Source organism: Oratosquilla oratoria, chromosome 4, assembly GCF_046742065.1.
Source record: "Oratosquilla oratoria isolate Oo_2021 chromosome 4, ASM4674206v1, whole genome shotgun sequence".
In the NCBI taxonomy this organism is placed as follows: domain Eukaryota; kingdom Metazoa; phylum Arthropoda; class Malacostraca; order Stomatopoda; family Squillidae; genus Oratosquilla; species Oratosquilla oratoria.
In genome coordinates, this window is record NC_134780.1 from 47,169,792 (window position 1) to 47,182,291 (window position 12,500).

Consider the following 12,500-nt stretch of genomic DNA (forward strand, 5'->3'; position numbering starts at 1 on the left):
CTTCCCCACGAAAAGAAAACAACAACATTAGCAATATCGCACTTATTTTTTCATAATAAGGACCCATGCCGTTCCTTTGTGAATCCTTCGTGAATTCCTTTGAATGTGGGAAAGAATCATGAAATTCGTACTCCATGTTCTATTCATCTCTCTCTCTCTCTCTCTCTCTCTCTCTCTCTCTCTCTCTCTCTCTCTCTCTCTCTCTCTCTCTCTCTCTCTCTCTCTCTCTCTCTCTCTCTCACTCGCTCGCTCTAGAGATTTTTTTTTATGTCTATGTATTTTTTTAAGTAATGTCAAACCTTGTGATGGGATGATTTTCCGTAGCATACGCGCCCTATATACAGATTCCCTTCTTTTATACTATATCCCTGAAGAAGAATCCCGGACGCTTTTCGGAAGGTAGAAATAAATTTCTAACGACGAGTCCAGTACTTGTATTCTTTCCAACAATGGTTGCTGAAATAATGATCATTACGAAAACACACACACACACACACACACACACACACACACACACACACACACACACACACACACACACACACACACACACACACACACACACACACACACACACACACACGCACACACACACACACGCACACACACACACACACACACACACACACGCGCGCGCGCACGCGCACACACGTACACACACACACACGCGCGTGCGCGCACACACACACACTCACACGCGCGCGCACACACACACACACGCGCGCGCGCACACACACCCACACACACGCGCACACACACACACACACACACACACACACACACACACACACACACACACACACACACACACACACACACACACACACACACGCACGCACACACACACACACACACACACACACACACACACACACACACACACACACACACACACACACACACACACACACACACACACACACACACACACACACACACACACACACACACACACACACACACACACACACACACACCACTCACGCTAACGCTTGTGTGCACATATGTACATCATCCCACCATTCGGAGCCTCTCCTTTTGTTCCTCTCCTTCCTGTCCATCCCACATATCATTGTTGTACACCTTACTTATTTTTCCTTAAAAACAAGTTTGTATGATGTCATTCCTGTACTTTTGTAAGATTCTCCTTATGTTCTATATTTTTTTCATTTCATTTTCCAATTCTCAGCACTTTTCATTCTTCCTATTTTTACTTCTTCTTCCACTCTACCTCTACTCTTAATTTCTTTTCTATCAGGTAAAGGTTAGGTTGAGGTAGTATGTGTGAGCAAAATTTGACGCAGCCCGTAGGGATTTCTCCCCATCTTCTCCTTTTATGCATGGGGGGACGGAGAGAGGGGGGTCGCCGATTTAATGAAGAGGCCTTGCTGTGGATGTGCTGTGTCTTGTGACACTGCTTCTGACCCAGGACAGTGGACAAGGTGCAGAGATGACCCGTCATCCAGGAGGTACTAAGATAAGAGGGAGGGTGGATGGGTGTGGAGTGTATTCAGGGATGGAATGGGTGGGAATGATTTTATGCCTTTTCCTTTTTGGCTACCTCCCTTGTAAAGGGGAAAAAGCCTTGGTATATGTATGTATGTAATGATTTGAATTCCCCTAAATACATTTAACGTCCTTTACTCCTCCAGTCCTCCCTTAGGGTACCACAACATACTCCATTAAATCACTCTTGACCACCTTTCCGTTCATCATCCAGGCCTACGGATACTTATGCTTGTCTCTCTTCTTAAACACTCAATTCATTATCATCATTTTCCTTTTAACACGCATCTCTAACATCTTCCCATGCTATACTGTAGTTTATACTTGTTACCCTGTATCTTCCCACTACTTCATCTTTTGGCTGATATTCTACTTTAAATTTGTCTCTCAACGCCAGTTTGTTTGTATTCCTCCCAAAATTCTCTATACATTTTATCTATTGAATTCAAAATGTTTGTCTCTGTCCTTCACCCTTTTCACTATAAGGGCCGTATGCAATCATAAAACACCATGTGTCTCATCCTAATTTCACTTTCACCCGGGATATCCTCAAGGCAGCTCTCTTCGTTGTATCATATACTTTCCTGTTTTCACTCCAACCAACAGTGCCTGATCTCCTCTCTCTTGCTTCCTCGTCAATCTTTCCGCCTAATTCACAATGCTTCAACGCTTCATAGAAAAAAAAAATTAATTATCTACTTTGTGACAAGAATAATCTTGATCTAATTTTCTTGTTTGTCTATTTCCCGTGTCTATGATTACAACAGCTTTCACGATGAAACATATTTACGGAGAAAAAACATGATTGGTAAAGAACAACACGGAGTTATCTCTATTACTGCTAAAACGCTATATTTAATAGAAGGATTTCGAAGAAAAATTGCGACCGTGGTGTCTTGGAAGAAATATATATCCGTATGTATGATATATCTTGGACTTTCTTATTGATAGTGAACTACTGAAACTTGCATATTGTTGACGTTGCTTTCTCATGACCTTCATAGTCACTCAGTCTCATTCTGCGAAATGTTTTGACGTAAAAAAAGAGAAATCCGTGGCTGTTCTTTTATGTATTATGAACGTAGGTCCTTCATCCTCCAACATATTCGGACGTTGAATCAAGTGTTTGGTTTGTGTGTGAGTGTACATCTAGGATATACGAGTATACATATCTGTCTAAAACTGTTTAGATTTTTTTTTGTTTATGCGATGAGTAATAATAAACTACAATTAGTATCATCAAAACTTCTAAATTTTGAATTATGAAAATCTAAAGATTCTTCGCCATTAGATTTGCATTTGAAGATGGATACTCTTTGTGTTATATCATGTATGTAATCTGGTTACATGCTCTGAGAGAGAATAATTGTTATATTGTCTTTACCTAATATAACTTGATCTGTGATTCAATATCAACAGATAAGAGGAATACATTTGTCTAATTATTCATATTTGCCTAACACTTTAGTTCACGAGAGCTCACTAGAAACGTGTTTCCTTTTACAGTATTGCGTAGATATACCGGCAAAGTGTCTATATTTTTACAAATTATAATTTAAACAATAAATCTATATGCTCCATCAACAAAACATGCAGAACTATACATGCATGTCTTTTTTCATGAAGAATGATAAAGAATAATGTAATCTTGGGCACTATTTTTGTATTTTTTATAGTTAGGGTGGCTTCAAGTCATCAAAATAATGCCAGAATTGAACTTGCACCTAAAGAATGTTTATGGACTATCGAAACTTTATAAATTTTGTATTTGTGAATTCAAAGCACAAATTATGAAGACTTTTCTGAAAATGGCAAGCAACTATGAAACTCACACCCATTCGGAAACTGACTTACAAGTAAATTTCTATCCAGAAATGTCATAAGGCGTTTACTCTTTCTTAGTACAATGGTCGTTCTGGATTTTGTGACCGAACTAATACTAATCATGTAACGAGAATTCAACAACACAAGGAGGCACAAATGACGTGTGGTTAATAGTCTACACCCTTCACTTTCCTGTTACCATCACAGGAGATGAATGAAATATCCTGCCGGCTGCCAAAACATTAGATAATGCTACCCAGTACAATAATTTTTTTAAGACAAACTAAGGTACTAAAGTAGTTACCATGGACATAGATAAGATAACTTATCGATAGGAAAAATAAAAGGATAAATGTCACTCGGTACGAAAAGAGATGACTTTTATATCATGGAAGATGAACATTCACTGCTCAAAAGAAGATAAAAGAAAAAAATAATAATTTTAACTTATTTTATTTACATATGGCAACCTTTTTTTCCCAGTGACCATACAGTACACACGTAACATTTCTCTTATTATGCAAATTTCGTAATCCATGACCAGCTCGACGTCAGTTTCTAACAATATAAACTATTGCAACTTAATGGATACACTTTATCTATTCATCTCCAGGGTCAAGACGCAGAACTAACTGTAACTATAACTTGCCCTGTATAGTTGAATACTTTGGCTGAAAGAAATGGCCTCAGCAGAAGCTACATTCCTCCAGAGGTAACCCTCTACTTGGCCAGTAAATATATCATTGTGATTATAAAGTACTCATTGCCAAAATTCATTACTGATATAAGTACTCATATTTGTACTTCTTAGAGATCATTCTTGGATCTTGCTGATAGTGAAGACCAAAAGTAACTAGAATGTATCGATGAACTCAAAACGAATAAACCATCCCTCTCTTTTTATTCTCTAGCTTTCAAGTCTCAGATTTCTTCCCTGAATTGAATAAGATCACCTGGTGCAACCAAAATGAAATATGTAAATTCTCCGATCCTCTACTACCTGAAAATGATTTAATACAGGTATGCCTTGTGCAGGTAAAACTCGCGTAACCTTAATTACTCATTACACAGCTAATAAAGTTGAAACATTGTACCAGCTACCTCATCAATTTACAGCTTCTCATCTATCAGTCTCTTCAAAATGTGGCGCACTGTATAGTGTTGTGAGAACATCACCTGATTTAACTAAGATGTTTAAGCCAAAGCGTAAACAAGGTTTCACTCGAATGAGATATTTTCAGAATAGGATATATATATATATATGTGTGTGTGTGTGTGTGTGTGTGTGTGTATATATGTATGTGTGTGTGTATGTATGCGTTTGTGTGTGTGTGTGTGTGTGTGTGTGTGTGTGTGTGTGTGTGTGTGTGTGTGTGTGTGTGTGTGTGTGTGTGTGTGTGTGTGTGTGTGTGTGTGTGTGTGTGTGTGTGTGTGTGTGTGTGTGTATGTGTGTGTGTGTATGTGTGTGTGTGTGTGTACTCACTTGGTCTTTGGATCACGTGTTGGACTCGTGATCGACAGCTATTTCCCTCCTGGAAGAGAGCTCAGAGCTCGTAGGTCCGATCTATGGGTAATGCTATGACCTTGCACACACACACACACACCCAACTCCCCGCCCACGAGAGTTGGAGTAACACCCCTCAGCGCTGCGATACTGATATTATTTCAGCCCCGGGCGAGAGTCGAACCCGGACCTCCGTAGTGGCAGGCCAGAGCTCTAACCACAGCGCCATGTGTGTGTGTGTGTGTGTGTGTGTGTGTGTGTGTGTGTGTGTGTGTGTGTGTGTGTGTGTGTGTGTGTGTGTGTGTGTGTGTGTGTGTGTGTGTGTCTTTGTGTGTCTATATATACTTACCTTAGATAATGTGACTATAATGAAATGCTTGAGCCAAAGGTAAAAAGTAATATGAATCATTGCTTTATGTGACCTTTTCAGTTTACTGGATCAGGTTAAGGTATAATAAGAGTACGGAGATTATATATTTTTATACTAATCTTGAATAAAGAAGGTCATAGAATAAATAAATATTCACATTAGATAAACATAGATAAATAGATGAATAAATGAACAGGTGAACATTTAATTTTAATCAATATGTATAGATAAATAAACAAGCAAATGTACATAAGAATTAACGTATTTAAGAATATAGAAGTTAACAAAATTAAATGAAAATATAAACTAATATGATAAACATTAAGATATAATATACAATTTATTATTCGAATTTCAAGGAATATCTAACGTAAAATTATGAATAAATAGTCTCGATATTCAGTTCATTTGGCTGTACACAAAATGAAGAAAAATAATGTTCATATTCAGTTTATGCAGCATAAGCCAACAAACGAACAGAATTTTTGGAGAAAAGCTACGGGCTAACGTAGTGCCAGTTTTTGTAAATTCAGCATCCTCCAATAAAGAATAATCTTTTCCTTTTTGCCTTATGGGCATTCGTTTCACTAATGCACCCTCTGGAAATAATGAAGTGCATCTTATTCCTTTATGAGGTGCTGTTTGCGGAGTTTGGGTGCCTCCCATACGTAATATCACTGCTTATGAAGTGGTCTGAAAACTACGCAAAACTGTCTCAAGTAAGACCATAGTTTAGCACGCGACCTCTAAAACTTTTAATTGGTTTGAGAGACGATAACTTCCCTCTCGTTCTCTATAAGTGAATCATTTCAGTGCATCCTGATCTCACCTACATGTCTAAGTCAATCTTTTAGGAGTGCTATCTAACCGTTTTGTTCTTAGGCTAATCTGAGACTAGTGCTAGTCGTATGCATGACTGACTAAAAAAGGTCTATTACTGACACGAACCCCACTAAATTGTAATAGTAAACTTACACTGACTTCTTCATATCATAATATAAACTGCATGAGTAGAATGGGTGAATCTTTATTCTTGAAGAAAATTAAGCAAGTGCCTCCTTCAAAAACAACAACAACAACATAAATTGGCATCTTTTTACAATTACTGATAACTAACTTAGAAAGCGCAATTATTGTTACAGATACTGTGTGTTTTAATTCTTTTAGCAATAACAATTATTGTTGATAATCTTTCACTCTAAACATTCTGTACATCGGTGGAATGATAAGATACACAAAAAAAAGTACAATATACTTTTTCAAAGAAAATACTAAAACAAAATTTATCATTTGCTCGAATTCCTTCAGAGGAAAGTGATGAAATTGGCACTTCTGTTTCCACGCTCATTTGTCCTGAAAAACAAGTTTCCTTGCTCTAGCAAACCTGGTTTTGTGTTATTAGTGTCCATTGCAGCGTAGTAAGCCCAAACGAAGCCGCTTTGAATGCGTTATCAGTGCCAAATGCAACGCTTCTTCATGCGGTGTCAGTAAACCTAATGTACTTTACCTGTAGTACTTAACACGAGGTTCGTGTGAAAATACTTTGCTCTGCAAAAGCCGACGATAGAAAGTGTTAGCAATGCTACGCTACTAACGCTCATATAGTGAGACTTTTGTCTTACACTGTATCGTTAGAATTCGCATGCATTTCGTCCCTTAGTTGGTTCCATATGTTATCATCCTTCCTCCCACAACACCGTAGGAGTCTATGCATTTCACTAAAGAAAAACCACAAAAATAAAGGAAATTGAGAAGTGAAGGCAAAAGAAACAGAAGATTATAAAATACTATAAATTTCAAAAGAGAAGAGTCACGGAAGTATTAAATGAGTGCGGAGTTGAAAAGGATGTTGGAGTAGAGATTTTTTTTTTAATTCACATGGAATAAAAAGTGTCCGATTTCTTTTATCATTGCACTCCTCAATGGACCTACACCCTGTTTAATTACTCATTTTGAACATTCAATTCTGACGCTGGGGATGACTATGTATCAAGCCAGAGGCTCTCAGTTTAAACCTGTCACCAACATAATTCATGAACTCCAACTCAGGCCTATATTGGTTTATGGCACTTTCCTCTAATATTAATTTCGCTCATAGGGTTATCTCTGCAGCAGACAATCTTCAACGAAGAAAACGGAAGGAACGATCACAGAACTCATGGCTTCTGCAAGTCAACCGAACCTCCCAAGAGGTTTTTGGAAAGAGAACATGGAAGCTCCTTCGGAGAAATCGTGGCGATCGGCGAACCTTCCAAGAGGTTTTTGGAAAGGAAAGAGAACTTGGAAGTTCCTTTGGAGAAATCGTGGCGATCGGCGAACCTTCCAAGAGGTTTTTGGAAAGGAAAGAGATCATGGAAGCTCCTTTGGAGAAATCGTGGCGATCGGCGAACCTTCCAAGAGGTTTTGGAAAGGAAAGAGAACATGGAAGCTCCTTTGGAGAAATCGTGGCGATTGGCGAACCTTCCGAGAGGTTTTTGGAAAGGAAAGAGAACATGGAAACTTCTTCGGAGAAAACGTGGTGATCGGGGACAGCTGTGTGAGTGAAATGACACGTCCCCGGGGGATGCTATCTCCACTCAGGGTTGTCTTTTATGGAAATAACCTCGTGAAGGGGATCAATATTAGGGGGATGTGCCAAGTGCCAATGCAATCAATGTTGACGTTCACAAAATATGATGGTAACTAACCTGAACTGAGTCTCGGGGAGCTGTTGGTGGACTCAGACACGACAGCTATATAGAAATAACCCTTCAATATCCACAGTAATTCCCCAAACATTAATCCCACGACGCATTAAAAAAACCTCGATACAAAAAAAAAAAAAAATGAACATGTAATAGATAAGTAAATAAATAAGTAAATAAAACTAAATAGAATAGAATCAAATAAAATTTGTTATAAGATAAGCAGGTAAGAAAACATATAAATATACAAATAAATAAATAGATGAATATGATAAATGAATGGATACATAGACAAAGAACATAAAGAAATAGATAAATAAACAAAACAAATGATAAATAAACGAATAAATAAGCACATAGAATAAACATGGGAAAACATATGCAATAAAAAGAAATGACATAAAAAAAGAAAAACAAAATGAAATGAAACAAACAAATAAATAGACAAAGGTCGCGAAACTATGGCCAACATGTAGAACAGGAGGGGACCAGTGAGCCGGGATATAGGAAATAGGAAGCCGTCAAGGCTGCAACAGAATAACATAAGCGAGCGGTCCAGCACAGCGTCTTTAACCTATTAATCTTTTCCAATAGACTATTACTTATGCAATTCTTCTGGATGTCACGAAGCTATGTCATCCAACTTTCTTGGCATCACTTCGGTAAGGGAACTGTCACTTGCTTGTACATTCATTGTACATTTATTGTACATTCATTGTACATTCATAAAAAACACACAATTCTAATCAACTGAGGAAGACTATCACTCACTAAAGGGATAGGAGGTGGTTGGTACTTACTATGCATAGTCTTATTCAACGATAAAAGTAATTTATTACCAAACTGTTCAAAATAGTAAACAAGTTGTCCATTCTTTTATAGAGACAGGGTCTAGCCTTTCCTGAAAATTGAGGTTTAGAATGTAAAATGAATTAATAAACAAATAGCTAGACAGGTGAATATGTGAATAAATTGATAAAAAATAACAAATAAATAGATAAATGAATAAACGAATGAATAAATAGATATACGAGAATAAATAAATAAATAAATAAATAAATAAATAAATAAGTAAATAAATAAATGAATAAAATAAATAAATAGATGAACAAATAAAATAAATGGGTAAATAAACAAATAAATGAAGAAATAGAAAAAGAGATAGATAAATGGAAAAATTAATTAATCAATAAATAAGTAAAGAAATAGATAATAGATAAATAAATAAATAAATAAATAAGTAAATGAATGAATAAGATATTAAAAATAAATGAATAAATAAAAATATAAACAAATGAGTAAATAAAGAAATGATGATTAGATAAATAATTTACCAAAAAAACAGATAAATAAATTAATGAATGAACGAATAAAAAAATAGACTGAGTAGGTGACTAAATAGAAAATGGCTATATAAATAGATAAATGAAATTGAAAAAAAAAAAATGCAACGCGTTTTAGTGACTGGCAACAACTACCAATGTGGGATAGCTGCCATTTGTCAGCTCCCCTACTGTGAGAGGAATACGATAAATGTTGGTGATGTACGGTCCTGATGCCGGTTTGGGTACCGAATGTCAGTCCCCCAAGGCTGCACCTCTGGATAAGGGTAAGGGTAGTGACGAGTATTCGAAAATGGGAGGCGACAGGGACATGATCTTCCTCGACGTCTTTCTAACAGGATCATCATTTGTCTGTACACGTCACATGTTCCTTACCCAAGGAAAACAAGTAAACATTAAATTATATTAAAAGAATATATATGAATCTTAAAATCAAAGAAATGAGGCTAAAATTGATTTAAAAAAGAAAAAGAAAAGAAAAAAGATATTATAAAAGAAAAACATTGCTGAAGAGGACGGAAGCAACTCACTATTACTGGCAACACGCCAAGCTTGGAGTGAATCCGGCTATGAAAAAAAATCTAAGCTGACAAATCTTATCAGCACGCTAAGCTTGGAGTGAACTGGACTACGAATAGAAGAGAGCGTGTGTATGCGTATGTGTGTGTGTGTGTGTGTGTGTGTGTGTGTGTGTGTGTGTGTGTGTGTGTGTGTGTGTGTGTGTGTGTGTGTGTGTGTGTGTGTGTGTGTGTGTGTGTGTGTGTGTGTGTGTGTGTGTGTGTGTGTGTGTGTGTGTGTGTGTGTATGTGTGTGTGTGTGTGTGTGTGTGTGTGTGTGTGTGTGTGTGTGTGTGTGTGTGTGTTGTGTGTGTGTGTGTGTGTGTGTGTGTGTGTGTGTGTGTGTGTGTGTGTGTGTGTGTGTGTGTGTGTGTGTGTGTGTGTGTGTGTGTGTGTGTGTGTGTGTGTGTGTGAGAGAGAGAGAGAGAGAGAGAGAGAGAGAGAGAGAGAGAGAGAGAGAGAGAGAAAGAGAGAGAGAGAGAGAAGAAAAATAATAGCTTCTTTAACTAGATTGTATTATCTATAAACTTTGTTTAGGTTAAACCCAAAAGGTCGTGCTTACCCCACAACCAGGGATAAGACCAATCCATAAATATTTTAAACCTTTTCAATCACTCCCTTAAACTGGAGGCAAACTTTTACTGTTCCTTTCCTTTTACTAGCTTTTGGATTTCTTTTCTGGTAAGGTTTGGTTTCTGGTCTGGAGATCCTAAAACCAGAAAGAAAATAATTAAAATCGACGTAAGAGTAAGCGAATAAGATTGTTATCACAAAACATTTACTCTCAAAATCTTGTCTCCTCTGAAGTATGACGATCTGTGCTTACCTGGCACCTAGGGTGAAATTGAAATTTGCATCCACAAATGAGCGCTATAAGGGACGCGAATCTCGAGCCTAGATTTCCCAGTACTGACGACAGATCACAGTAAGTCCCTTCTGGCTTGCATCAAAACCAAACGGTTCATTTCCTAATTTGAATATTTTAAAGCTTTTTCTTTCATCCATTTCCCGGTAGGCCGTCAGGCCTGTCAGCGATTCCGAGGCTGGTTCTGAGATTCTCAAGCTGTGGCTATTTTTACGGGAGCGGCTTGCTGAGCCTGTCCTCTTAACACTCCTCTTTTATCCGGGCATGGGACCGGCATGTGAAGTGGCGAACCAACTCTACAACGCGGAGTTATTTCAAAGCTATCTCGACAAATCCACGTTAGTCATTTTTATAAATTTCCAAGGAACCTTTTGCCTGAAACCAGACAATTCCAACCACTTGTTTAGCAGCCTCAGGGAGAAAATGTGTTGAAAAATACAAGTCAGAAATATATGTATCAGGTTGAACAACATACTGTGGAAAACACAGTTAAACAGAAATAGATTTGTTGATACTTGATAGGGTATATAGACAGGGAAAGGAGACAAGGATAGAACGAAGAGTAAGGGAGCAGATTAAAAACTGAAATGGAGGGTGGACAGGGGAAGTAGAGAAAAATTAAAACGATGAGGGAAGGAGAAGAGAAGGGGTGAGGGAGAAAGAAAATAGCGGTGAGGAAAGAGGATATGAAGGGCGAAAGCAGATGAGCTTGATAAAAGAAAAAGAATGAAACGAGAAGGTAGTATGGGATAACAATTACGGTAGAGGAAAGAGGGGATAAGGAAACATGAGAAGGTGGGAGAGGAGAGTGAAGAGATGAAAAGAGAGAGGAGAGATGATGTCTTGCTGTTAAAAGAAAACACAAAAATGTGAGGAGGCGAGGAGGCGAGGAGGGGAGGAGGCGTGGAGGCGAAGAGGCGAGAGGGTGAGGAGGGGAGGAGGGGAGGAGGGGAGGAGGGGAGGAGGCGAGGAGGCAAGGAGTCGATAAGGGGAGGAGGTGAGGAGATGAGGAGGCGAGGAGGCGAGGAGGCGAGGAGGGGAGGAGGCGAGGAGGCGAGGAGTCGAGGAGGCGAGTTGGCGAGGAGGCGAGAGGGTGAGAAGGGGAGGAGGCGAGGAGGGGAGGAGGCGAGGAGGGGAGGAGGCGAGGAGGCGAGGAGGGGAGGAGGCGAGGAGGAGAGGAGGCGAGGAGGCGAGGAGGCGAGGAGGCGAGGAGGCGAGGAGGCGAGGAGGCGAGGAGGCGAGGAGGCGAGGAGGCGAGGAGGCGAGGAGGCGAGGAGGCGAGGAGGCGAGGAGGCGAGGAGGGGAGGAGGCGAGAGGGTGAGGAGGGGAGGAGGCGAGGAGGGGAGGAGGCGAGGAGGAGAGGAGACGAAGAGGCGAGGAAGCGAGGAGGCGAGGAGGCAAGGAGGCGAGGTGTGGAGAAGAAGAGACTATGAGGCAAGGAGGCGAGGAGGCGAGGAGACGAGGAGGCGAGGAGTAGAAGAGGCGAGAGGGTGAGGAGGGGAGGAGGCGAGGAGAAGAAGAGGAAAGGCGAGGAGACGAAGAGGCAAGGAGGCGAGGAGGAGAAGAGGCGAGGAGGAGAGGAGGTGAGGAGGCGAGGAGGAGAGGAGGCGAGGAGGCGAGGAGGCGAGGTGGCGAGGTGGCGAGGAGGCGAGGAGGCGAGAAGGCGAGGAGGCGAGGAGGAGAGGAGATGAGGAGGAGAGGATGCGAGGAGACTAGGCGAGGAGACTAGAGGGAGAGGAGGCGAGCAGGAGAGGAGGCGAGGAGGAGAGGAGGCGAGGAGACTAGGAGGAGAGGAGGAAGGAGGAGAGGAGGAGAGGAGGTGAGGAGACTAGGAGGAGAGGAGGCGG